This window comes from Cervus canadensis, chromosome 29 (assembly GCF_019320065.1).
Source record: "Cervus canadensis isolate Bull #8, Minnesota chromosome 29, ASM1932006v1, whole genome shotgun sequence".
NCBI lineage: Eukaryota > Metazoa > Chordata > Mammalia > Artiodactyla > Cervidae > Cervus > Cervus canadensis.
In genome coordinates, this window is record NC_057414.1 from 38,340,527 (window position 1) to 38,348,280 (window position 7,754).

A 7,754-nucleotide genomic window follows, 5' to 3' on the forward strand; every position below is an offset into this window, starting at 1 on the left:
TACTAGGTTCTTTTTGGGCCACAACTAGAAACAAAATTATGAAATGAAAAAGCTCACCAGAAAAAACAAACATACAGTAAAAGTAGGAAACTGTCCACATACAAAGCTGGGAGGAGAGTAAAAGACAAAAGTAGTAAAATCATCTCTACCCACAATAAGTAGTCAAGGGACACACACACAGTTAGATGTGAAATATGATGTCAAATATAGTAACTATAGGGAATTCCCTGGTGGTCCAGTGGTTAGGACTCCGTTCTTTCACTTGCTGTGGGCCCAGGTTCAATTCCAGGTCAGGGAACTAAGATCCCACATGCTGTGTGCAACCAAAAAAAACGAAAACAAAACAGTAATTGCAATGGGAGGGGAGCACAAATCTAGGGCTTTTAAAAGATCAGCTACCTAAAATAGTCATATATAAATATATATAATACACACACATATATAAAAATATCTATTTAGACTACTACACAAAACCTTATGGGAGACCCCTCTTTAATCCAGAAGTAGAGTTTCATGATGCTATCTTTAAAGGTCTGCTTATTTCCAGTTAAATATATTTCAGCATATTTTTGTTGTTGCTATCATTACCTTTGTCCATTTACCATTTCCATTATGTTATATACCCATAGCAGTTGGCTTATCAATTGTGTTTGAAGTTTGTACGCTGATCTTGATCTTGTATTCAGCTAATCTGATGAATTCTCATGAGTTCTAATAGTGTTTTCAATAGGATGTCTTTAATTCCCTAGTAGTTTTGATCAGCTGTCTGTAAGGGGTGACAGATTCCTTGATTTTTCTTTTCCCATGGATTTTTTTTCCCCCCTTGTTTGAAGAGAGTATTTTAACAACCTATGTCCCTCCTTTTTTTTTTAAAGTAGACTGTATTTTTTGGAGCAGTTTTAGGTCCACAGCAAAATTGAGAAACAAGTTTCAATATAGTCCCTGCCCCTACACAGGTACAGCCTCTCCCACTATGAATAGCTCTCATCAGATGGTTCAGCTGTTCCGATGATGACTCTGCATTTGTAATGTGTGTGTGTGTGTGTGTGTGTGTGTGTGTGTGTGTGCGTGTGTGTGTGCGTGCGTGTGCATGCGCGCATGTGTATATGTGTGTGTGCGCGTGTGTGTGTGTGTGTGTGTGTGTGTGTGTGTGTATACGCTGTGCTCAGTCACGTTTGACTCTGTGCAACTCCTTGGACTGTAGCCCACCAGGCTCCTCTGTCCATGGAATTTTCCAGACAAGAATGCTGCAGTGGGTTGCCATTTGTAATAAGAAAGATTAAATCTGACTCCATATTGGACCTGCTTCTTTTACTTTAACCTTTGTATTCTGTTGCATTTGCTACAAGTTAGTCATAAAGGGATATTGCCTACAAGCTTAAATTATACATAACTGTCCATCTCTGGGTATACAGCCTCCCATGTCATGAGAATTAAGCTAAAATACCTTTCATTGTCAGAGTAGGATTGACATATACACTATCCAGTGTAAAATAGATAGTTAGTGGGAAGCTGCTATGTAGCATAGGGAGCTCACCTCCACCTTCTGTGATGACTGAAAATCCCATGGACGGAGGGTCCTGGTAGGCTACAGTCCACGGAGTCACAGAGAGTGGGACACGATGGAGCGACTTCACTTTCACTTTTCATGCTCAGAGCGCTGGGATGGCGGTGGGCGGGAGGGAGGCTTAAGAGGGAGGGGTACATGCATACACAAAGCAGATTCACCTTGTACAGCAGAAACTATCATGTAAAGCAATTATACTCCAATAAAGAAAAATAAAAGCTAAAATACGTTTGTTTAGCTCCCAAGAAACCTCCTGACAAAGCCCACCTGTGAATGGCTACAGGAAAGAAGAAATTAACCCATCCCCTTTGGAGTCTGGCCGGAACCGGGAAATGGTCGCCTTTTCCACCCCTCTCTCAGCGTTAGTGTAAAAGAAGCCTGTATTCTAACTCAGGGAAGATGGTTCTTTGGGACAGGAGCTCACCATCTTCTCAGTCTGCTGGTTTTCCAAGTAAAGTCACTATGCTTTGTCCCAACAACTCCTCTCTCAATTTATTGGCCTGTCATACAGCGAGCAGTATTGGTAGTCAGGGATCAATTCCAAAAGGATGGGAAAACTGATAAAGGAAAACAACCCTGAATATTCACTGGAAGTATGGATGCTGAAGCTCCGATACTTTGGCTACCTAATGCAAAGAGCCGACTCATTGGAAAAGACCCTGATGCAGGAAAAAATTGAAAGCAAAAAGAGAAGAGGCTGGCAGAGGATGAGATGGTTAGATAGCATCACCAACTCAATGGACATGAATTTGAGCAAACTCCAGGAGATAATGGAGGACAGAGTCGCCTGGTATGATGCAGTCCATGGGCTCTCAAGTCAACTAAGCAAAGAGGAAGACAGACATGAAAAAATATAAACTATGAACTTTAAAAATAAAAAGTCCTCAGCCAGTGTCAAGAGCTTGTGGAGCAATAAAAAAGTGAAATCGCTCAGTCGTGTCCGACTCTTTGCGACCCCATGGACTGTAGCCTACCAGGCTCCTCTGTCCATGGGGTTCTCCAGGCAAGAATACTGGAGTGGGAGTAATAAAACATATGCGTAAATAATCTTTTCTGAGAGCTACCCACTCTCGTGATGCAATATACCTGTGCCTGCACTAGCCCTGTTCCTTGGATACAGAGAATTCCTCACAGCTCCATGGGCTATAAGAGAGCTACCTAGATGTCCACTGGCAGATGAATGAATAAGAAAGCTGTGGTACATATACACAGTGGAATATTATTTAGCTATTAAAAATAATGCATTTGAATCAGTTCTAGTGAGGTGGATGAAACTGGAGCTTATTATACAGAGTGAAGTAAGTCAGAAAGAAAAACACCAATACAGTATACTAACATATATATATGAGAATCTAGAAAGATGGTAACGATGACCCTATATGTGAGACAGCAAAAGAGACACAGATGTAAAGAAGAAACTTTTGGACTCTGTGGGAAAAGGCGAGGGTGGGATGATTTGAAAGAATAGCGTTGAAACACGTATATTACCACATGTGAAATAGATCACCAGTCCAGGTTCGATGCATGAGACAGGGCGCTCAGGGCTGATGCACTGGGATGACCCTGAGGGATGGGATGGGCAGGGAGGTGGGAGGGGGTTCAGGATGGGGAACACATGTACACCCATGACTGATTCATGTCAATGTATGGCAAAAACCACTACAATATTGTAAGATAATTAGCCTTCAATTAAAATAAATTAATTAATTTTTTAAAAAGAGGGCAGGAAACAAGAACATGCTTTTGGAACAACACACAAAAGAGGAATATAAAATTTTGCTTGATCAGCATATGTTAATGAAAAAAAATTCAGTGTTATCTCACAGAAAATATCTCAAATAAGATTGCATATCTATCTCCAAAATAAGATAATACATTAAAAATTTGCAACTTATACTTTTTAATCAAAACAATGTATGATACATAATGATAACCTCCTTCTATTTTGGGAATGAAGAGTGGAATCTGTAACTTCATTTATATCCATATACTTTGTGTATTCTTTAATAGCTTTAAAAAGTCCAAACAATTTGTTCTTTGCTATATTTCCATAATAAAGGTAAACAGTTCTCGAAAAAAAGAGAGAGTTCTGACTACCTATCTGGGACCCTGGATCTACAGACTCAGAGACCATGAGCTGGGTTTACTTCTCCATCTATTTCAGACACAGGAAGTGAATCTAGGTTTCCTTTCTAGTTCTAAAAATTGGTGATTATATGGTTGTCACTGGCGCTCTAAACCAGGAACTGTTGACAACCTATGACTCATTTGACAGAGAGGACAAGAAAATAGTGGTCAGTGTTTGTTGAGAGTTGAGTTTGTGTCAGACCCTGGTAAATGTTACACTCACACGCATATATATACCCATGCATTTATTCATCAAATAAAACCTATGATATGGCAGTTTTATTAGCCGCCTTTTACAAACGAGAAAATTGCATTAAATTATATAAACAGAGTAATCATCCTAAGACCTGAGACCCTAAGATCTGAGAGTGCAAACTATCTGAACCCCAATCTCCGTGATCCTCACCACTGTGCCCCCGGCTCCTTGGTGATGGAAGCAGAGCTAGTTAACGGTTCTCCCCAACCATCCTGTGGGATTAGGGAGTACCACGGTTGCCTCCAATTGGGATTTATCCAAACCCTGCTAATGTGCTCACGGATAACACAGCTCATAAATGTGCCCCTCATTAGTTCAGGATTTTCTTATTGGTTCTCTGTCCTGCTGTCCCCACAGAGTCACTGGTGGGGTTTAAATATTAATAGTACAAGGCTCTGGAGTTTATCTCAAATCTACTGAGTCAAAATCTCCAGAGAGGGGAGCATGGGGGATTTTTTAAAAGCTCCCACGTGATTTGATTGCATGAGCGAGTCGGCAAACCTCTGGCCAGAACTCTTAAATAGACTTTAATTTCAGGGGATAAATTGTGATTTTAAAAAAGCATCTCACTCACACAGGGCAGTGTTAACAAAGACAGACAAAGAATGGTGCTCACCACCCAGTCCCACAAGGATTAAGTTGTGACCCAGTTCATTGCAGCATATTCACAGTAGCCAAGATATGCAAACAACCTAAGTGCCCACCAGTGGACGACTGGATAAAGAAGATGAGGCATGTGTGTGTATATATATATAACACAGAATATCACTCAGCCATGAGAAAGGACATCCTGCCATTTGTGACAACATAGACGGACCTTGAGGACATAATGCTAAGTGAAGTAAGTCAGACAGAGAAAGACAAACACTGTATAATGGATATCCTCATATGTTAAACCTAAAAAAGCCAAACTTGTAGAATCAGAAAGTAAATGGTGGCGAGCAGGGGATGGTGCTTAACGGTATAACACAGACCTTGTTTAAAGATACAAACCGGCAACAAGTTAAGTAAATAAGTCCTAGTGAACTAAGGCAGAGTGTAGGGAATATAGACAACAATGTTGTATTATAACATTGCTAAGAGACTAGAACATACCCATTCCAACAACTAAAAAGAAATAAGGGCTTTCCTGCTGGCTCAGTGATAAAGAATCTGCCTGCCAGTGCAGGAGACATGGATTCAAGCCTTGATTCAGGAAGATCCCACATGCCTGCAGGGCAATTAAGCCCGGGCACCACAACTACTGATCCTGTGTTCTAGAGCCCAGGAACCACAACTGCTGGGCAGTTCCAGACCCGTGCTACACAAGACAGACCGCCGCAACGAGAAGCTTGTGCCCTGCAACTAGACAGTGGCCCCTGCTGGCTGCAACTAGAGAAAAGCCCATGCAAAAACAAAGACCCAACTCAGCCAAAACTATATAAATAAATAAAAATAAACATTTAAAAAAAGAAAAAAATGGTAATTACGTGATGTGACAGAGGTGCTAATTCTTAGTATCCTGGCTATCATATTACAATATATAAATGCATCAAATTAACCTGTTATACACCTTAAATTTACATAATATCGGGAAGATCCGCTGGAGGAGGGCATGGCAACCCAGTCCAGTATTCTCTGAGAAAATTCCATGGACAGAGGAGGCTGGGGGGCTATGGTCCACAGGGTCACAAAAAGTCCGACAGACAAGCAGCTGAGCATGCACAGACACAAACATGTCAATATGTTGCATTTTTTCAATAAAAATAATAAATTTCTAAGATAAAAAATGAATAATATTATTTTTCTTTTGATTTTTTTTCAATCATATAAAAGCATAAAATCCATTCTTAGCTTTCAGGCCATGCAAAAACAGGTGTAGGGCCGGATGTGACCCATGGGCCATAGTTTCCTGACCCCTGACCTAATTCACAAAAAGCCCCCATCCCAGATGGATTTACTAAGTGACTTTCACTAACCTGCAAGGATCAGATAATGTCTATGACATTTAAACTGTCATAGGTCAAACTAATGAACATCTACAGAGCATTCAATGTGTCAAGAAATGTATTAAGCTCACTATACCCACTATTTAAACAGCTCCAATTAGCATGCTTCCCATGTTCCAGATGAGTAAACTGAGGTTCAGAGAGGGTAACTTGCCAAAGATCACAAAGCTAGGGAATGAAAGGATTGGTTTTTGAGCCTGGGTCTCCTGTCTCCAGAATCCATGCTGTTGTTTGTGAGAGTGTTGAATAATTACATCCCTTTGTGATTCATTCCGAGCTCTGAATCAAATGAAAAATATCCACAGGTGTAAAATATCAATAGCTGTCAAAAGATCAGCTCCAAAATGCTGAATTCTAGGGCAAAATGAACTTTCCCAAGCATAACTGAATAGCTACTGTCTTCTGGCTCCATCCCCTGGCCTGCCCCAGTGAGCTTAAATACAAGGTGGGAGCAGAAAGAAAAAAGAAAACAATTGAAAAGAATAGAAAGAAAACAAAGAAAAAATAAAACAAACAAAAAAAGACGGCAGAAGCAGAGCAGCAATGAACAAACAGGGAGAATGATTAACACCTACATTCCAGAGTGTTATAAGAACTGCAGACAATTATACCCCAGAATTGGGCTTCCCTGGTGGCTCAGATGGTAAAGAATCTGCCCGCAATGTGGGAGACCCAGGTCGATCCCTGCATGGAGAAGGTCCCCTGGAGAAGGAAATGGCAACCCACTTCGATATTCTTGTCTGCAGAATTCCACGGATAGAGGAGCCTGGTGGTTTACAGTCCGACTCTTGCACAGAGTTGGACAAGACTGGGCAGTTAACATACACACACGCACAGCCCAGAATCACCTCCAAGCGAAGGAACGAGTAGAGATGAGAAAAGAACCTGCAGGCAGGCTAGATCCTGAAGGAGCCAAGGAGCGGTGTGGCTCACAAACTCAACAATCCATTGCCCAATTTCACAGCCAGTTCTCCCTGCGGGAGGATGAAGACCTCTCTCCTACAGATAGACGAAGAGTGGGGTTATAAGCAGCTCTACTCCAAACAATGTATGGACCATAAGGATCATGGAAATTATGTTTGCAGTTGCCAAGAGCTATAAACAATCTAAATAACCACCAATTGCTATACACGTGCTGATACAGAATAGGGTCCAAGATGCAGTACCGAGTGAGAAGAGGAGGTTAGGGAACTCTACGCAGGGCGTGATTTTATCCGTTATCAGAGTGGCTGCAGATGGAGGAGGCGCCCGCCAGTGGCCAGCATTTATAATCGCAAGTCTTCCACCAGCCCATTCTTAAGGGAATAGTGCCGCCTTGTGGTCTGTACGCTGTAACTGCGTCCCGTGCCTCTGGTCTGAAGTGGATGACTGAGGCGGGGCCTGGAGGACACCGACTTAATTTCATCCACGCCTGGGAAGGGCAGTAAGAAATGACGCTGTTCTGAAAGAAGTCTCTTCAGCCTAGTCTAAATTTCCAAAAGATTGTCTCGTTATCCCTTTAGAAAAAAGCTGAGGTTCAAACCCTGCTATCACCATGCTTCTCATCCTCATCTCTCAGCCACAGCAAAAAAGTTAATAACTTGCTTGGCAAAAAGCCCGTGCCAAAGAGACCAGGCGGTGCCAGACACAACCTCTGCCCCAGGAGAACTACAGTCTAGGATGCGAAAATGATAGATGGAAAGATATTGATATTGACAAATGCAAAACAGAGAGTTAGTAATACATTAATAGAACAAACAGGATTTTACTTATTTATGATTTACAGATCAGTTCTTTCCAAAAACTATTTAAGTGACTTACAGTATTAGAATGGAAA

The 7,754-nt window shown here is 41.4% G+C and overlaps 1 non-coding gene across 1 annotated transcript; it reads left to right on the plus strand.

The window, feature by feature from the left end:
• Nucleotides 1-224: 224 nt before the first annotated feature.
• TRNAE-UUC lies at nucleotides 225-298 on the plus strand. The gene has a single exon. It is a non-coding gene; the product is annotated as a tRNA-Glu (tRNA).
• Nucleotides 299-7,754: the final 7,456 nt, after the last annotated feature.